The sequence below is a fragment of the Petaurus breviceps genome, unplaced genomic scaffold (genome assembly GCF_028583685.1).
Source record: "Petaurus breviceps papuanus isolate PSGF00001 unplaced genomic scaffold, PetGlider_PUasm1.0 225, whole genome shotgun sequence".
Taxonomy (NCBI): domain Eukaryota; kingdom Metazoa; phylum Chordata; class Mammalia; order Diprotodontia; family Petauridae; genus Petaurus; species Petaurus breviceps.
The window spans coordinates 7,755,122-7,776,146 of NW_027185889.1; the positions used below are offsets into that span (position 1 = coordinate 7,755,122).

Here is a 21,025-nt window from a genome sequence, read left to right on the forward strand (position 1 = left end):
CATATACCCTCCTATATAGACATATATATGTATGTATACACACACATTTCTATTCTCTTCAACTATTCTCATACTGAGAAAAGTTTCATAAGTTACAATTATTTTTCCATGTAGGAATGTAAATAGTTCAACTTTGATAAGTTCTTATGATTTCTTTTCCCTTTTTACCTTCTCATGCTTCCCTTGCTTCTTGTATCTGAATGTCAAATTTTCTATTCAGATCTGTTTTTTTCTTTCTTTCTTTTTCTTTCAACTCTGGTTTTTTCATCAAGAATGCTTGAAAGTCCTCTATTCCAGGTGGATTCTTTCAACCTCTATTGCCCTCTGGTTCTAAAACATCAGGCAATTTTACTTGAGAATTTCTTGGAGGATGATTTCTAGGTTCTTTTTTTGATCATGACTTTTAGGTGGTCCAATAATTTTTAAATTATCTCTCCTGATCTATTTTCCAGGTCAGTGGTTTTTCCAATGAGATATTTCACATTGCCTTCTATTTTTTTTTTTATTTGTTTGGATCTATTTGATAGTATTTTGATTTCTCATAAAGTCACTAGCTTCCATTTGCTCCAATCTAATTCTGAAGGAATGATTCTCTTCAGTGAGCTTTTGAGATTATTGCCTTTTTGTGCCTCTTTTGCCATCTGAGTTAGTCTATTTCTTAAGGTGTTATTTTCTTCAGTCAGGTTGTTGACTCTTATTTCATAATTTTCTTGCATCGTTCTCATTTCTGTTCCCAATTTTTCCTCCACTTCTCTTTGGTTTTCAAAATCCTTTTTAAGCTCCTCTATGGCCTGTAGCCAGCAAATATTTTTCTTGGAAGCTTTTGGTGCAAGAGTTCTGACTTTGCTGTCTTCCTCCTATTCTATGCTTTGATCTTTTTTGTCCCCAAAATAGGAGTGTAAAGTAGTATTGCTCTGTTTGCTTTGCTTCCTATGCTTGCTCATGTTGCCACTCAATTACTTGATTTTTGAGCCTTTTGCCACAGTAGAACTCTGCTACCAGAAAGGGGAGCTTTATCCCAATCACTGGGGTTTTCACAGCTGGTGGAGGTATTAGTTGGGTACCTTCTCTGAAGCCTCAACACACTCTCTGACAAACTGCTCACGCACCACAAGAGCAATTACCCCTCAGACTGGTTGTTTGGTTCCCCTATAATCTGCAGGCCAGGATCTCGGGGGGGGGGGGGGGGGGGGGGGGCGAGCAAAGGCCGGGTTCTGTAGCTCCACTCCCTGTTCCCGCAAAGTCTACGCTGACCTCTCACTTTGTCTTTAGCATCTATGGGTTGATAATTGTGGAAACTGCCACAGCTGCTGATGCTCTGAAGTCCCTCCAGCCTGTGGCTGGTCAGGCTCCTTGAGGCTAAAACTTCCAGCTTTTGGGGGGCTGGGCTGGGCTCCCAGAGCACTGGGCTGGCCCCTAACTGCCGACCTGCCAGACTGTCTTCAGCAGGAGGTTAGCTTCTCTCTGTCATTTTGTGGGTTCTGTAGCTCCAGAGTTTGTCTAGAGTCATTTTTTACATGAATTGGAGGGGGTGTAAGCTGGAGCCTCGAGGAAGTCCTGTTTTTACTTCGTTATCTTGACTCCACCCCAGTAGCCCTATTTGATGGCGGTGGGTGTTAGCTCTGTTTTAGTTTTGAGTTCAAAGAGACTGTGACTTGCCCAGGTAAAGTGACACAGCTGGTAAGTGGAAGGAGTCAGAACTGGAACTCAGTTCTTCTGACCTGAGATTTGGGAGAGAGGATAGTAAAGTCACCTCATCCACTACCAGAAATGGTATTAGGAGGCCAGGGTCAATGGAATGAAATGAAAAATTGATATGGTAAGGGAAGAGAATAAGCATTCACATAGCACCTACTAGGTATCAAGCACTGTATTAAGCTCCTCACAAATATTATTTCATTTGATCCTCACAATGATTCTGAGAGGAAGGTACTATTATTATCCCCCATTTTACAGTTGAGGAAATGGAGGCAAGCAGAGATTAAGTGATTTGCCCAGGGCTACATAACTAGTAAGTTTCTGGAGCCAGATTTGAACTCAGGTATTTCTGATTACTGGTGCAATACTTTGTCTGCTGTGCCATCTAGCTGAATGGGAATGGGGCATAGCTGCTGCTTTGAATAGGGTTATTTAGTTGTAATTCTTGCTAAATATAAATCTATATTAGAACATCTTGGGGATGTTCCTGTGGGATGGGATGGAAACTATAATATGTATTAATGTTAACATAAAACCACACAGCCAAGCAATTTAGTGTTGCCTGCTATGTCAATCAGTTACAGAAATTAGCTTAATTTTGTACTGAATTTCATGTTATTTCTACCTTGGTGCAAACTTTTTGAGAAGCCTACCATTTTTTGGTAAGAAAATATACCAGTATGTTCTGTAGTATATTTGTGTAACCTCTGTCATCATTTTATAAATTATCTTGCAAATTCAACATTTAAGACTTTGCCTTTCTTCTTCTCTTTCTTTAGGAACTGCTACTAAATTTAGGGTCCATCAAATGGCAGTAGATATCTTGATTCATGCATGTCATGTTACACTATAGTAGTCAACAGGTGAGTATTTCGATTTTAAAAAATTAACTTACTGTAAAATAACTTACTATTAAAAATATCTAAGTAGATTATTTTTATAAAGCAGACCTTGCTATAATTTAGTACCTGTCTCAACTAAGATACAAGTTATTAGTATATAGTGTTCTTATTCAGTTTTCATTATAATTTTCCTTTTAAATTTATGTCAAATCTTTTCAGATTTTTTAAAGGGTTGCTTGCAGCAAGGTACCAGTAGTTTGTTACTATCTCAGCCACTGTGGAATCACTTAAGATGTCCCTTTAATTAGCTCTGTTCAGTCTTTCTAGCCCTCTGGATTAGCTGAAAGGTCTTTGCCCAATGTCTTCAACACTGCTGGGTCCCATATTCAAGCTAAGAGCAAAAATTAACTATATGCTAAGTCTTAATAAATCTTACTATAATTTACAGGGTTTTTCTGATCAAAAAGAGAACGCTTTTCAATTTATCCTTAGGGTAGATAAGAGAGCATTTTTCAGTTTATTCTTAGGGTGAGCTATCTTTCTCCCACTGACTATTGAGCTGGTAATTTGTTCATAGTAATTTGCAAACTCACTAAGCAAACCCTGCTCCTTAGTAATACCATTGCAGATTTACAAATTTTATTCTGTGAACTCAAACAGATGTTTTCTAAAAGATGTTATATTTAATCCCGTGGGATATTTTAAACAAGATTTTTGAATGTAGTCTTAAAATGATTTTAATATAGCTTTATGGCATAAATAACCAGATAGACATATTTGTGCATTTGTGTTTCTTCAGGAAAACATAGACAGGGTTAAGTCAGTCAAGCACAAATATTAGCTGGATTTTCACTGTCTGCAGAATATGTTTAGGGGATGTAATAGAGAAATCTTGTTAAGTTACTGAAAGGAGAGTGACAAGTATGAGACTCAGAATAAGTTAGGAATTCAATTTATCCACGATTTTTCTGGGGGGACTCCTCTCCAATCCTAGGAAATTGAGAAAAAAAATTTTTTAATGTGGATTATATATTTTTTTGTATGATGCCTAAGATTGTATGTTCATATTTTTTTCCATGGGCCTTCATTAAATCAAATGATTTCTACAAACTATGCAATATGAAGACTTTATATAAAACTAAATTCTATAAGTTTAACATTTCTCACATGCTGAGGATAGGCAATATGTGGGAATAAGACAAAATCAGATTGTGAGCTCAGGGTATCTTTATGTTTCCAAAGGAAGATACTTGAGAAGAAGGCTGACTTAAATTAAGGTTTTCTGAAGAAGTGTGGAAAAATCTAATTGTATATCCAAAGACTCAACATTATCTTCTTTATATGATTATCTTGCCCTATAGGTTTTAAGTAGGTAGGATCCTAGAAAGAGGTAGGAATGCCACTCCCAAAGAGGGAGAGGTGCAGAGAGAGGTTAGGTAGATTGGTTAGGTTAGGTGAAAAGCAAATTGTAAAGTGATCAGGGTTTAGCCATTTAGGTCCTAGTAGAGCCTGAAAACAACTTTTATTGTGAGGCACTTGAGAAACTTTTTAATTTTTCACTTTGTCTTTTTCCCCCTGTAAAATTCATAGAAGGTCTTATTTTAGAGACAGGAGGCTAGAGGAGAAGCTGAGAGCTGGTATTTCTATTCTCCTCTGCAGTAGACAGATGATAGAAAAAATAAAACCCCATCCTTGCTTAGAAGGAATAGAATATAGTAGCTGAGAAGAAAAAAAAATGGGTGGTAAGTGATTTAATAAATAAGAGCAAAACTAAAGTATCTCTGTGAAAATCATGCCAATTCTTCCATAAGAAATATTACCAACTAATCAGATGACTCATTCATAGGATTCATTGCTCTCTTTTCTTTGGGGCTGTCTTTCGACTTTTGGTGTAGAATTCAGGAATTACATTTAAGTCCTAACTAGGCCTCATAGGAGTAGTTGAGTGAATGGTAGCATTAAGTACTATGTATTCAGAAGCATAAATGTAATTAATTGAGCATAGGACTACTGCATTATCTCTCAGGAAAATGAGTATTTATTTATTTTTAGTTTTCAGCATTCACTTCCATAAGATTTTGAGTTCTAAATTTTCTCTCTCCCTTCCCTAATCCCTTCCCAAGACAGCATGCAATCTGATGTAGCCTCTACTTATACATTCATATTAAACATAGAAAATGAGTGTTTATGCAAACAATTTTTAAATGTAGGATCCAGGAATTTAGTGTAAGTTTCTGCCAGGCATATTCCTCATACACATGATGACAAAAATTTTGCATGATGTGTGTCAGATTCCTCTCAATTTTTGCTTGTTTTAGCTTCTTCCATCTGTTACAGAAAGAATTGGTTCAAATTTGGAAGTGCTCTGACTGAATCAAGAACTAAACAATCTTGAAATTGGGAAGAAGCTTATCTCAAAAGAAACAAACCTTGAGTTCCAGAAATATGTAAAGATGAGAGAAAATGAAGAAGTAAAAACTACTTATAGTGATAATTCAGAAAATGAGATTAATTTTTTAAAAGTTTTATTCAGTGAGATTTTTGAGGTGCTTTAGCTCCTTTTTTTCAGAATGATTGTTTTTTGTATGTGTTTGACAATACTGAAGTCACTAAGTCGATAAGTTTCTTTATTTACTATAGTGAGATTACTATAGTATTGGTAATTTTTTCCTGAAGGTCTTATCTGTTTTTAATAAGTAGGCAAAAACTGAAAAAAGATTCCTTGCACATTTGTAATAATTGTCTGAGTGAAGTCTGCTTTTAAACTTAATATACCAAACAGTATAATTGTATGGGCAAATCAGATTGTACAGACTACAGTTTATGGTCTGTTGCTTCCAAAAAAAAAAAATCTTTAAAATAAGTGTTGTGTTTAAAAGGTAATTATTTTTACTTGGTTCTAAATTTTCTTCTCTTCCTTCTACCCCAGCCTTTCTTACCATTCTCCCAACCTTTCCTGTGACTCTCTCTGATTCACATAGCATTTAAAAAAAAAATTTCTTTATATGGCTTCAGAATTCCTAGCAATTGGTACTCTAATTACACTATAAACATTTTTTTCTCTCTACTATTTGTATCTTCAGCAGTAGTCTTTGAACTTGGCTTTTTGGTGGTCTGGTATCAGCATGGCAATGTATGCGAATACGGTATTTTACAAGTCATTTTCCCCAAGTTCTTTTCTCACTCTATCCCTTTATTTAGGATGAAACTAACTTCACTATAGAATATAATTTAGTGTCCTTCTGCCTTGGACCACCAAGCTTATTATGAATTTGTTTTCTCCTATAGTGATCTGGTATGCTGCCCTGCAATGTAAGATTACTGACTCAGCTTGTGGGTAACAGTGTTATCCACAATAACACCCCTTCAGAGCCTGGGGTACCTTATTTTTAATAACTTCATTGATGGCAGATCTTCAGCTTTTTGACAACAGTCAGAAGTCTTTCAGAACCAGGTTTGGTGATTAAGGTGAGTGACTGCTTTCTTTTGTTTTATTAACCTGAGTGCATGGTTTTACACCTGTTCAGTTTTCTTATCAGATTAATTCATTGTGCAAGCCCACAAAAACCTTTTTTTTAATCTTGATACCATCATGTAGTCATTTGTTTTCATAGGATCATAGATTGGGTTGGAAGGGACCTTATAGACCATCTAGTCCAGAGGTAGGGAGCCTGCAGTTTCAAGGCCACATGTGTTTTCCTAGGTCTTCAAATGTGGCCCTTTGACAGGATCCAATTTGTTCTCTGATGTTTGGATTCCGTCAAAGGTCCACACTTGAGGACCTAGAGGGCCACATGTGGCCCTGAGGCTGCAGGTTCCCCACCCCCTTACTAGTCCAAACTGTCCATTTTATAGGGTAGGTTATTTACTGAAGCTAAGAGAAGGAAATTGACTACCCCAGATTACACAGATAGTAAGAATTAGAGATAGGACTTGAATTCAGGCCTCTACCTGAGGATCTGGCAGGATCGACAAGGAGTCAAGGGGTGGGAATGCATCCGCAAGGTAGTTGGCAAAAGGTAGGGGCAGAAGAGCAAGAGAATTTGGCACACACTTTGCTGAAATCTAAATGTACTATATAGGCAAAATTTTCCTAATCTGCTAGTCTTATCAACCATTCCCCCCCAAAAAGGAAATGAGGTTAATTTGGCATGATTTATTTAGTAAACCGAAGATAAATACAAAAGAATGTCATGGACCTGTAAGAACAGCATCAGGAAGGCAGATATAAATATCAGCTACTATTTTTTTAATTGACCCATAATATCTGAATGAGACTTTGAAACCTCAAAACGCTTCATAACAAACTTTTTACTCTCAGTATCATAGGTGATAGAGTTATTGGTATATTTCAATAAGTCTTATATCACCTCCCTACATTTCCAGTGTATACCCCCCCCCCATTTCTACATATATCCACAAAGTAGTTCATACACAAATTCCTTTAAAGTGGGGTGCTGCTTGTAGAACACGCAAGACTTAGATACAAATCAACTATTTGGGGAATATTTTGGCTTAAGACAAACATGTGCTAATCTAACTAACTTTAATTGATGCAAAATCTTAAAAATTCATCCATACATGCTTTTCTTCAGAGAAGAAAAGAATAAACTATAAATAGATACTTTTCATATGTCCTCATGGTCTGAACTGACACAAGTCCTAGCAGAACCAAGACAATAAGCCATTAGGATAAAATAAAGAGAGAAAAGAAACCTAAAAGAGAAGGGAAAGAAAGAATGTTTATGAGTGTTAAAGAGAGAGTCAGCCTGATGGAGAGTGGTTCAGAAATATACTGTACCTCTAGTTTTACAGATTGGGTGACGATAAGATGTGATATGAGAAAGCTGAATAGAAAGCATCTGAAGGAGAGGCAAGAAGATAGAAGTAAGAAAGCACACTCCCAACATGACTGCATTGGTTTGAAAATTCACCAGAACTCCAGGTTGTTCCCCCAGAAAAGAGATGATGAGCCTATTCCTCTAGCTCCTGCTGAACTGAGAGAGAGAAAGAGTACATGCTTCTAGGTTGTAGCTTTTGCTGAAGAAAGAAGAGACAAGAAGAAAGAGCAAAAAGGGATAGAACAAAATACATAAGCTAAATCTGCTGCCCTGTAGCGCCAAAGCAATATTCACAATGCCAGCGATCACAATAAATATACCTGCATAGTGCTCAATTGCAAAATATAAGAGACTCTCCATATATAAAACAGAAGAAAAAAATTTATTCAGACACCAGAAAACCAAATCCCAAAACTAGTAAGCCATTTCCATCATAGTAGCAAAGAAGTTAATAAGTCACAGCAGCACAGAGAACCACAGCATCCTTTAGCCTTCCCGCAAACCAACAGCAAACTCCTTCCACCACAGGTTCCATGTGATTACATTCAGCCTATTAGGGGGCAGCATATTTTGTTTTTATTTGCTTTTTGGAGGGCAGTTGGGGTTAAGTGACTTGCCCAAGGTCACATAGCTAGTTTGTGTATGTATATGTCTGAGGCCGGATTTGAACTCAAATCCTCCTGACTTAGTGCTGTATTCACTGCACCACCTAGCCGCCTCTAGAATATATTTTTCAAGCAAAGAAAGTCTTCAAATTCACTTAGGCTTATTAAGGAGCAGGGAAGATCTTCAAATTACCTTTTACATGTCCCCATCTGAAAGGAAGAGAAGACAAGAAGAGAGAGGTAGGCTAAGCCTTCCTATAGTCTTCCCCAGGGCTTTGACTGTAATGTCAGTATATATAGTCTGCCTAGAAGGACTGGGAGGGAAAGTGCCTGTTTGTCTTACCCCATTATTCTTCCCCCATATCTAGGCAAGTCAGCAGACACATGTAAGATTGACAAATCTTACCAATTTACATTTTAGCAATTCTGAAAAGGTACACATTGTTTTGAGAGCAAAGTATTCAAAGGTCGGTTGTCATCAAGTTCCACTTTCTTGAGACTGAGGAATGAAATTGTAGCTTCCATATGTCAAGCCAAAAGCTAGACAGGGCACATTCTTGGGTTATGCTATCCCTTCAGGGGCAAGGCCAGCTTGGACCAGAATGGGCTTACCCATCCTTATATAAAAAACTATCTACCTAGTGGCGGCCAGGTGGCACAGTGAGTCTAAAGCGCTGGCCCTGGAGTCAGGAGAACCCGAGTTTGGTTCTGGCCTCAGACACTTAACACCCACACACACAAAAAAAAAAACTAGCCGTGTAACCTTGGGCAAGTTACTTAACCCCAGTTGCCCTCCAAAGAAGGAAAAAAAAAAAGAAGAAAAACTCTCTACCCAGTCCCTAGACTCAGTGCCTTAAAAGGTCTCTCTCTCTTAGTCTTTTACTATGGGGTATGTGCAGTAACCCTCATTAACCAGCTGAGAAACAAAATGTCACAGTTAAGTGGCTGATATTGATCAGTATTTTTCCTTGTGATTTATTTCATTTTTCTAATACCAAAATGCAAATAAATCCTAATTGACATTCAGCTAATTGCAATTTTATGGTAGAGTTGGATTGAGCTTCAGTTTTTGGTTTTTTCCCTCTAAAATAATAGCAAGGGAATTCAGAATATTTGCCCTTCTAAGTATTAGTTTAAAAAGAAACAGCTGAACATCAGTTTCTCTTTGTCTTTTATGAGATTTAAGATTTTCTAGGTATTTCTACAGAATTCTAGAAAAAACAAATCTACAGTTGTAAAAAAAATTAGTCATTTTCTTTTTTCATCATTCTGTTGTGTTTTTGTATTTTTCTAAGTAGCTATAATATAGAATTTCAGAAATAAAGTGGTAAGTTAGTGATATGCAGTAATGAATGTAAAGATATAAAGACTGCTATTTTATTGCTCTTATTAACTACAGTTAATGACAGGTTTGGGGTTTTTTTCCTCCCATATTTTATAGTAAATGACTATTTACTCTTATACTCACAGTATCCCTTTTGGGGTTGGAAGATGATAGTATATGTTAATTTTAAAGGTTATCAGAACACATGCTGAGATTAAATGTCTTTGGCACGGGGGTGGAGAACATAAAAAGATTGTTTTAAGGGAGAAATTGCAAACAAGTCAGTTTTTGGCCCTTCCTATGCCAGGATATATAATTAAGGGTGGTTTGAGTACACTATTTTAGATACTAAAGATTATAGGAGAAAATAATTTAGATTTGGGTGAGGGTGATTTGAGTGGATTTCATGAAAAGAAAGTAAATTTGGATAGCAAGAATTTGGAAATGGGGGAAGAGGGCTAGATAACCCAAGATATATCTGGAGAAAAGAAAGATAACATCTTTTATTTCTGTAAAAGGGATTAAAAGAGAGGGGGAAAATATCAGCAAATAAGACATACGAGAGGGGAAGTTTGAAGTAGGCTTTTTTTTAAAGTCAAACAAAACATATGATGTATTATATCTTACCACTACAACCAAAAAGAAAATTCTATCACACCAGATTGAATAGTGAAGTCCAACAGGTAATAGGAAAGGGGTCAAACAACAAAGTCAGCACCAGCACAGGAAACTAAATCTAGCAGCCTCTAAGAAGGAGGACCAAAGATTACTGGGAGATCTTTATAGTAGTAGTGCTAGTACTATTATTAATATTATAACAATAGCATTAATTAGCTCTTTGAGTTTTGCAACTCAATTTATATGTTATTTTACTTGAGATAACCAGACTTTGTATTCTGAGACAGAAAGATCAGGACACTCCCCCAGAAAGCCACAGGGTGATTAGAAACTTGCAATGTGGACTTAGGCCCCAGAGTCTTTAACACTGTCCTAAACCGTAGGCCTGCGGCATCCAACCTTCTAAACCTTAAAGATCCAGGGGAAACTAATCCTGAGAGTTGGAACTCAGTGCAGGGATGCAGGTGACCCAAGTTGAGAATAAGCAAGTTCAGCCCAGCTCATCCAAAGTGCAGAAAAGGAAAGAACCTAGAGCTAGAGCAGAGAAGGAACTAAGTCTGGAAAGATGAATAAGCTGAAGACAAGGACCAGTATAAAGGACTATTATAGATGAAAAGATTTGCAGAAATCTTGCCTAGAAAGAGAAGATAATGCTGTAACAGCTGCAGAGAGTCAAAGGAAAAAATTAATTTTCTACAAGAGTATCTAGAAGAAATGAAACGAGATAAACTATGGAGTAAAAACTCTGGGAAAAAAAAGAATTAAAAACAGAATTAATTGATGATGCTTTTTGTTTTTATTTTTCAGATTATTTTTATTTCCCCAGTACATATAAAAAGTTTTAAACTATCATTTTTTAAAATTTTGAGTACCAAATTCTCTCTCTTCTTCCCCTCCACCCTCTAGAAGGCAAATAGTTCAATTTTGATTATACATGTGAGATCATGCAAAACGTTTCCATATTATCCATGTTGCAAAAGAAGACACAAACAAAATAAAACAAAAATACAGGAAGTTTAAAAAAGGATGCTTTGCAGTCATATTCATGGTGGCAAAATATGGAAAACAGAGGGACTGCCCATCAGTTGGGGAATGGCTGAACAAGCTGTGGTATATGAATGTAATGAAATACTGTTGTGCAATAAGAAATGATAAAAGAGGCAGATTTTAGAAAAACCAGGAAGGACTTGCATAAACTGATGCAAGGTGAAATGAGCAGAAGCAGGAAAACATTGTACACAGGGGCAGAGTCAATATGGCGGGGTAGAAACAGGACTTCCTTGGGACTCTGGCTTTTACCTCCTCCAATTCATGTAAAAAATGACTCTAGACAAACTCTGGAGCTACAGAACCCACAAAATGACAAAGAGAAGCTAACCTCCTGCTGAGGACAGGCCAGCAGGAAGGGGCCAGCTCAGTGCTCTGGGAGCCCAGCCCAGCCCCGCAGGAACCCGAGGTTTTAGCCTCAGGGCACCTGACCAGCCACAGGCTGGAGGGACTTCACAGCACCAGTAGCTGTGACAGTTTCTGGAATTATCAACCCATAGATGCCAAGGACAAAGTGAGAGGTCAATTCAGTGTGGACTTCGGGACCTGGGAATTTGGGGGTGAGAAGCAGCTGAGGCGTGGCGGCCGTGCTGCCACCCACCTTACGGCTGCTTCAGAGCTCCCGGTCTACAGATTGTAGGGAGACCAAGCAAACCAGTCTGAGGGGTAATTGCTCTTGCTCTTAACTTTCTAGGATCTGGATCCCTGTCTAGGGTGGAGGTCCTAGAGTGCATGAGCAGTTTGCCAGAGCATGTGGAGCCTTCAGAGAGAGCACCCAACTAATACCTCCAGCAGGTGTGAAAACACCAGTGATTTGGGACAAAGCTCCACTTTCTGGTAGCAGAGTTCTACTGTGGCAAGGAACAGGAGGAAGATAACAAAGTCAGAACTCCTGCACCAAAAGCTTCCAAGAAAAATATGAGCTGGCTACAGGCCATAGAGGAGGTTAAAAAGGATTTTGAAAACCAAATAAGAGAAATGGAGGAAAAATTGGGAAGAGAAATGAGAACGATGCAAGAAAATTATGAAATGAGAGACAACAACCTGAGTGAAGAAAATAACACCTTAAAAAATAGACAAACTCAGATGGCAAAAGAGGCTCAAAAAGGTAATAAGAAGAATGCCTTAATTTGCCCGATAGAAAAAAGAATCTTAAAAGCTCACTGAAGAGAATCATTCCTTCAGAATTAGATTGGAGCAAATGGAAGCTAGTGACTTTATGAGAAATCGAGATACTATTAAACAGATCCAAAAATGAAAAAAATAGAAATATATCATTGGAAAAACCACTGACCTGGAAAATAGATCCAGGAGAGATAATTTAAAAATTATTGGGCTACCTGAAAATCATGATCAAAAAAAGAACCTAGAAATCATCCTTCAAGAAATTCTCAAGGAAAATTGCCCTGATATTTTAGAATCAGATGGCAAAATAGAGGTTGAAAGAATCCACTGATCAACTCTTAAAAAAGATCCCTAAAAGAAAACTCCTAGGAATATTATAGCCAGATTCTAGAGTTCCCAGATCAAGGAGAAAATATTACAAGCAGCCAAGAAGAAGCAATTTCAATATTGTGGAAACACAATCAGGATAACTCAGGATCTGGCAGCTTCTACACTGAGGAATCAGAGGCAAAGGAGCTGGGATTAAAACCAAGAATCACCTACCCAGCAAAACTGAGTATCATGTTTCAGGGGAAAATATGGTCATTCAGTGAAATAGAGGACTTTCAAGCATTCTTGATGGAAAAAAACAGAGTTGAATAGAAAATTTTGATATTCAGATACAAGAAGCAAGCTAAGCATGAGGAAGGTAAAAAGGGAAAAGAAATCATAAGGAACTTATCAGAGTTGAACTACTTATATTCCTACATGGAAAAACGATCACTGTAACTTTTGAAACTTTTCTCAGTATGAGAATAGTTGAAGAGAATAGAAATGTATATGTGTGTGTGCGTGTATGTATACATACATATATGTCTATATAGGAGGGTATATGGGTTTATGAATACATATGTGAGTGTGTGTATATATGTCTAGAGGTATACATAGACAGGGCACAGGACCAATTGAATAGGAAGGGATGATACTTAAAAGGTGAAATTAAGAGGTGAGAGAGAAATATAATGAGAGAGATGGGGAGAGACAGAATGGGGTAAACTATCATATAGAAGAGGCAAGGGAAAATGGTTACAATGGAAGGGAAGAATAGGAAGGCAAAAGGGAAGGGGTCAACCTTATTCTCATTGAATTTGGCTTAGGGAGGGAATGACATACACACTAAATAGGGTATCTCACCCTACAGGAGAGTAGAGGGGAAGGGGAAGTGAGGGGGGATAATGGAAGGGAGGGCAGGCTGGGGGGGAAAGAAGTTGGACGAACCTACTTTTGAAAAGGGACAGGATCAAAGTAGAGAATAGAACAAGTGGGGGATGGGATAGGATAGAGGGAAATATGGACAGTCTTTCACAATATATCCACTATGGAAAAAGTTTCGCATAGCTACATATGTACAACCTATATTGAATTGCATATCTTCCCAGTGAGAGTGGGTAACAAGGGAGGAAGGGAAAGAATCTGGAATCCAAAGTTTTAAAATCAAACTTTTAAAAATATACATACATATTATTATTATTATTATTATTTTACACGTAACTGGGAAATGAGATACACAGGCACTGGGGCATATAGATCCGCCATGCCCTACTGGAAAGTCGAAGGGGGAATAGGGAATACGGGAGAGAGCAGATTGGGGGAGGGGACATTCAGTGGGATCACTATTTTGGGATGGTGGTTAGGGAAAAATGGGGAAAAAATTGTAACTCAAAATCTTGTGGAAATGAATGATGTAAACTAAAAAATTAAAAAAAATTGTACACAGTATCAGCAAATATTGTGTGATGATCATTTATGGATGACTTGGCTCTTCTTAGCAACACAGTGATCCGAGACAAGAACAAAGGACTCATGAAGGAAAATGCTGTCTGTATTTAGGTAAAAAACTCAGGAACTCTGAATGCAGATCAAAGCATTTTTTTTCACTTTATTCTTTCTTGTGTTTTTTTCTTTTAACCTGTTCATTCCTCCATGACTGAAGAATATGGAAATGTTCTACATGATAACATTTATGAACTATATGAAACTGCCTGCCATTTTCAGAAGAGGAGGCAATGAGGGAGAAAAATTTGGAGCTTGGAATCTTGTAAAAATGAATGCTAAAAATATTTTTATTTTTAATTGGGGGGAAAATACTATTTTTTTAAAAGTATGCTTCAGTTTGCATTTAGAGTTCATTCTTTTTCTAGAGGTGGGTAGCATTTTTCATCATGGGTCCTTTGAAATTGTCATGGATCATTGTCTTGATCAAAATAGCTAAGTCTTTCACAATTGATCACCCTGCAATATTGCTGTTACTTTGTGCAGTGTTCTCCTGGTTCTGCTCACTTCAGTTTGCATCAGTTCATATAAGTCCTCCCAGGTTTTTGAAACCATCCTGCTCATCATTTCTTATAGCACAATATTACTTCAGCACAAGCATTTACCACAATTTCTTCAGCCATTCCCCAATTAATGGGCATCCCCTCAATTTTAAATTCTTTGCCACCACTAAAAAAAAAAAAGTTGCAATAAACATTTTTGTACAAATGGGTTTTTTTTTCCATTATCATAGATCTCTTTGGGACACAGACCTAGTACTGGTATTACTGGGTCAAAAAGTATGCATAGTTTTATAGCCCTATGGATGTAGTTGCAAATTGTTCTCCAGAATAGATAGATCAATTTACAGCTGTACTAACAGTGTATTAGTGTCCCTGTTTTTCCATATCTCCTTCAGCATTAGTAATTTTCCTTTTCTTTCATTTTAGTCAATCTGATAGGTGTGAGGCAGCATCTCAAAATTGTTTTTATTTGCATTTCTCTAATCACTAGGATTTAGAGCATTTTTCATTTAACTATTGATAGCCTTGATTTCTTCTTTTGAAAACTGCATATTTGTGGGGCAGCTAGGTGGTGCTGTGAACAGTCAGGAGAACCTGAGTTCAAACTCAACCTCAGACACTTAACACTTACTAGCCATGTGACCTTGGTCAAGTCAACCCCAGTTTCCTTGCCTTCCCCCCTCCAAAAAGCAAAAAAAAAAAACAAAACTGTATATTTGTATCCTTTGACTACTTATCAACTAGGACATAGGTCCTATTTTTATAAATTTGTATCAGTTCCCTAGATATTTAAGAAATAAGGCCTTTATCAGAGAAAATATGTTTTTTCTACTTTCCTGTTTTCCTTCTAATTTATCTATTTTACTTCACATAATCCCTTTCATCTTTTATTTGGACATAAACTCTTCACCTTATCCATAGATCTGACAGGTACACTTTTCCATTTACTTATTTATATAATCCTTTGTGTCTAAATCATTTATTCATTTTGACCTTATCTTGGTATATGGTGTGACATATTGGTCTGTGGCTCATTTTTGCCAAACTGGTTTCTAGCTTTCCGAGCAATTTCTGTCAGATAGAGAATCCTTATCCCAAAAGTTTGGATCTTTGGGTTTATCAGACACTAGATTATTATAGTCATTTACCACTCTGTATTCTACTGATCTACCACTCTTTTTTTTTTCTTTTTGGAGAGGGGAAGGTAGGGCAGTTGGGGTTGAGTGATTTGTGCAAGGTTATACAGCTAGTTTTGTGTTAAGTGTCTGAGGCCAGATTTGAACTCAGGTCCTCCTGACTCCAGGGCCAGTGCTCTATTCACTGCACCACCTAGCTGCCCCTACCCCTTTATTTCTTAGCCAATACCAGATTGTTTTGATGATTACCACTTTGAAATCTGGAACTGCTAGGCTTATATTGTTGCAAGTAAAATTCAACAAAGGTAGACTGAAGCATGTTTTCTCTGAGGAAGATAATAGTTTATTATCAGAGTCTCTACTTATTAATAAAGCAAGTCAGCGACTCTGCCTCAGCCAAAGACTCCCAAGCAAAAAGACAGCACCCCTTTTAAGGTTTTGGGGAATAACAGAATAAAGATCAGAAATGGGTAGGTAAGGAAATAATTTATACAACTGGTTATGGGGTTAGTAACCTGGGGTTGCAGATAATATGATATGATTGGCTACAAAGCTGAGGCATGGGGAACAAAATGATTGGTTGGAAGCTTGGAATGAGGGGCTAGCTAAATGCCCTTCTTTCTTCCTGTGACTAAGAATTGTTCATAGTTTGAGTCCACCTGCAAGGTCAAAGATAGTGGACCAGACTTTTGGGTAGCAAACCAGACATCCCTGAAAGATTTCTTGGTGGTGTAAATATACTGGAACAGACTCTCTGAGGTATACCTGTATGCCCCAAAGAGAAGATTATTCTTTGAGGTGAGAATAAAATAGTGATTGATTAGCAAGAGAACTGGATTTCTAAATTTAACTCATGGGACAGCTGGATTTCTTCAATACACACACATACATTCATGCCCTGAATCATTTTATATATGAGGCTCTTCCTTGCATGCTTTTTTTAATAAGATAATTTCCCTAATTCTTCCTCTTCTTTCTCCCTTCTCCCAGCATGTCCCTCTTTCTCACATAACCATTTTTTTCCTATCATCCCAACATAATCAGCTCACTACTTCACTCTCTATGTAGAATCTTTCTAACTGCCCTGATGAAGTTCTTAGAAGATACATGTATCATTTTCCCATATAGAAAAGTAAACAATTTAACCTTATTGGAATCCTTTATGATTTCTCTTTCATGATTACCTTTTTATTCCTCCCTGGAATTGTATTTGAAAATCAGATTGTCTCTTCAGCTCTGGTCTTCTCATCAGGAATGTTTGAATGTCCTCTATTTTGTTAAATTTCCAGTTTTTTCCCCTTGAACGATTATCTGCAGTTTTGCTGAGTTTGTAATGCTTGGTTTTAATCTCAGCTCTTTTGCCATCTGTAATATCATTCTAAACCCTCCATGCCTTTAATTTAGTAGCTGCTAAATCTTGTGTAATCCAGACTGTGTGACTCCACAGTATTTGAATTGCTTCTTACTATTTGCTTGAAGTATTTTCTCTTTGACCTGGGAGCTCTGGAATTTTCTTGTAATATTTTTGAGAGTTTTCATTTTGGGATCTCTTTTCAGGTGGTGATTGGTGGATTGTTTTGATATCTATTTTACCCTCTGGTTCCAGAATATAATGACAGTTTTCCTTGATAATTTCTTGAAATATAATGTCTAGGCTGTTTCTCTGATCATGGCTTCCAGGTATTCCAAAAATTCTTAAATTATTTCTCCTGGATCTATTTTCCCAGTCAGTTTTCCCAATGAAATATTTTACATTTTCTTCATTTTTTTCCATTCTTTTGACTTTTTTTCATGTTTCTTAGTGTTTCATGGATTCATTAGCTTCTACTTACCCAGTTATTTTTCTGGAATTATTTTCTTCAGCAAGATTTTGTACCTCTTTTTCCATTTGGCCAGTTTTGCTTTTTAAGGATTCTTTGAGGTATTGTTTTATTCAGTCTTTGTGTGTGTGTGTGTGTGTGTGTGTGTGTGTGTGTGTGTGTGCGCGCGCGCGCTTCTTTTGCCAAGCTGTTAAGTGTCTTTTCGTAATTTTCTTTCTTTGCTTTCATTTTGTTACCTAATTTTTCCTCATTCTTCTTTGATTGGGGGGGGGGGGTGTTTGGCTTTTCCAGGAATTTTTGTTTGGCATGTGTCAAATGCCCTTCTCCCACTCCCACTCCCCCTTCCCAACCCCCCCCCCCCCACCCCCCCCCAGGCTTTCTTATAGGTATTTTTTTTTCATTATTTTTTTTTGAGTTTTTTTCTTTCTCTTCCTAGTCAACATAAAAGATTTTTTTGGTCAGGTTTTTTTTTTTTTCTTGTTTGCTTATTTTTCAATCCTATTTCTTGGTGTGGAACATTATGTAAATATTGGGCTGTCTTCCTGGGGTCAGGGGGCAGTGACTTTGTCTTAATCTTCAGACTTCACACTGCTATTTTCAGAACTAGTTCTGAAAAGTTTTCAGTGCTTCTAAGGGGTTGTAATCCCCACAAACACACACAATTGGTGTAGGAATACATCAGACTCAGTGGGAGGAAATTAGTTGGGAAGGGGGAGTGGGATTAAGAGGGAGTATAATAAACACTAAGGAGAGGGGCAGCTAGGTGAGTGGAGCACTGGCCCTAGAGTCAGGAGGACTGGGCCCTGAAGACACTTACTAGCCCCGTGACCTTGGGCAAGTCACTTAACCCCAATTGCCCTGCCCTGCCCCCTTCAAAAAGCAAATAAATACATGCTAAGGAGAGAAATAGACACAATCAAAACAAATCTCCTGACCTTGAAGGTGAAATTAAAATAAGTGGAAACTGAGAAGTACCTAGTAGTTGAAGAATAGCTGAACAAATTGTGTTTTATGAATGTAATGGAATACTATTGTGCCATAAGAAATTATGAAAAGAAACTATTTCACAGAATACTAGAAAGTGTGAACTAATACAGAGTGAAGAGAACAGAACCAATAAAACCATCTGTTACAAAGACAACATTGTAAAGAAAAATACTTTTGAAAGATTTAAGAGCTCTGATAAAAATAGTGATCAACCACATCTCCAAAGGACCTATGATGAAGCATGCTACCCACTTCCTAACAGATATGATATATCCACTCTGAAGAAAAAGACATACATTTTTTGACATGGCCATTGTGTGGATTTGTTCTGCTTTTACAAGAACTGGATTTTTTTTCTCCCTGTATTTCGCATGAAATGGGAAGGAATGAGGGAATGAGCAGTACTGATGCCAAAAGTAAGAGGGCCATTGAGAAATCACATCCTTGATCTTAGACACTAAGCCATCCTTTTTTTTTTTTGCTTTTTGGAGGGCAATTTGGGGTTAAGTGACTTACCCAAGGTCACAAGGCTAATTTTTGTGTTAAGTGTCTGAGGCCAGATTTGAACTAAGGTCCTGCTGACTCCAGGACCGGTGTTCTATTCACTGCACCACCTAGTTGCTCCCTAAGCCATCCTTAATGCAGGTTAAGATTGTGTAAACTTTCATGCTACTTTATACCACTGTTTGTTCACTGAGAATTTTTTTTATGATATTGAGCTTTCCGGTCCTTTAAAAAAAACCCAGGTCTATTTCAGATGAAGTGTTATATAGCCACAATTTTGCCAACTTGTACCTGAATTTAAAAAAAAAAGGTCAGCTTCATAAATCTAAAACTTTATATTATTATTATATTTCATGGACCAACATATGCATTTATGAAGGTTTTTTGTTGTTGTTGTCTCCTGAATGTTATCTAATGTGCTATCTATTCTTTCCAGTCTTGTGTCACTTACAAAGTTGATAAATTAATGCCATCCATATCTTTATCCAAATTTTTGAGGAAAATATTAAAAAAAAAAGTTGGCACACTCTATTGGAGACTTTACAAGTTGACATTAAACCATTAATGATTACCCTTAGGGTTTGACCATTCAGCCAGTGGAGAACTCATGTAACTACACTATCAACTAGCTCACATTTTTTTTTTCCAGCAAGAATAACATGAGTTATTCATATTCATAATATGAATATCAAATGCTTTGGTGAAATATTGTTTAACTGAACCTATGGTATTGCCATGTTGGTTGCAAGGTTCTCAAGTAACCCCCATCAAAAAAGAGAAATGAGTCTGGCAAGATCAGCTCTTAATGAAGACTTTCTGACTCCATGCTTTATTTTCTAAATATTCGCTTCATCCCTTTAATAATATATTCTTAAAATTTACCAGGAAATAAAGTTAGATGCTCACTCTTCCCTTTTTTCCTTTCTCCCTTCCGCTGCCCCCTGTCTTTGTGCCAGAAAATTGGGAGATTTGCTTTTTCTAGTTCACAGTTTTTCAAAGGTCACTTATGGTAGTCTAGTAGTCATTTTATGACAGGTTCTCTAGTACCTGGAAAAAATGTACTTCGTTCAGGCTTATGACTTAAATTCATCGAGCAGATTGATGTTCCCTTGCAATCTCTTTATTCCTCCTGGGAATCAACTCCTTATTAGTCATTTTTGTTCAGTTCTTTCCAGTCTAAAAGATCATTTTCTTAGCAGAGAGAACAGAAGTAGTGTCTCAGTTGAATAAGCACCAATTTCTCTCTTTGGTTATCATCTTAGATGCTGTCCAGTAGTTTACTATCTCTTTTTTGAGTCTACTTTTCATTTTTAAAGTTTTTAAAATTGTTATTTACTTTGCCCACCAGCTGAAACTCATTCTGAATTTTGTGATATTTTGATAGAATTGTACCACCTTTTTGTATACATTCTGTTACCTGCCCTTGCTGCCATATTCTGAACCTACCTATCTTTTAAAAATCTAAGTTGGTTTATGAATTCTCAGTGTATCCACTTCCATTCTTTAAATCACTTGTTTTTTACCTCTTTATTCAAATTGTTACTTTTTTGTATCCTTGGAATATAGTTTCTGAGGGTTTCCATCCTTCCTGGACTGATAACTGTCTGTCATATTTTAGTCCCTAGTACTAGACTTCACATTTCTCTGAACCTTTTGCAATATTCTCTGAAAGTCTAGGTTGCTTGACAGACTGTACCTGGCTTTAATTTTCTCCATCACAAATTATAAATTTAAATTGTGAAACTTGACAACTACTACCCACAACAATTGATTGACATAGGATCAAATAGATATCTTCCAGAAGGAACCCAAACAATATTACTTTGATTTGTGTACTCCTCTGCAAGAAACTGAAAACCTTGGAGCATAGAGGGTGCTTTCATCCCTACCATTGAAAGAAGTTTGGGAAGTGAGTAGGTAGTTAAAATAACATCTGAGAACAGAGTTTAAACTTGAGGATTATGGCTTCTGTACTGCCAATGTGATTCCCATAGCAGCCTCTATGAATATGCATGTATATTTCCAGGGTAAATTCACAAAATATAAATAACTTCCTCAAAGGCAAAACCAAAATATTAAATCAGATACAAGAAAGCCAATTCTGTCGTGGTAACAGGAAGTTTATACGCATCATCAATCCAGGGAGCACCAACATCCCCAAGC

General features: G+C 37.1%; 1 protein-coding gene across 2 annotated transcripts in view; it reads left to right on the forward strand.

Moving 5' to 3' along the window:
* The window catches only part of TMTC3 (transmembrane O-mannosyltransferase targeting cadherins 3), an 83,706-nt gene that overhangs the window by 9,845 nt on the left and 52,836 nt on the right, over positions 1 to 21,025 (forward strand). For both annotated transcript variants that reach the window (XM_069095123.1, XM_069095124.1), the window contains exons 2-3: positions 2,478 to 2,561; positions 5,829 to 6,008. The gene's annotated coding sequence lies outside the window, so the exon portion shown is untranslated. The remainder of the gene's footprint in view (positions 1 to 2,477; positions 2,562 to 5,828; positions 6,009 to 21,025) is intronic.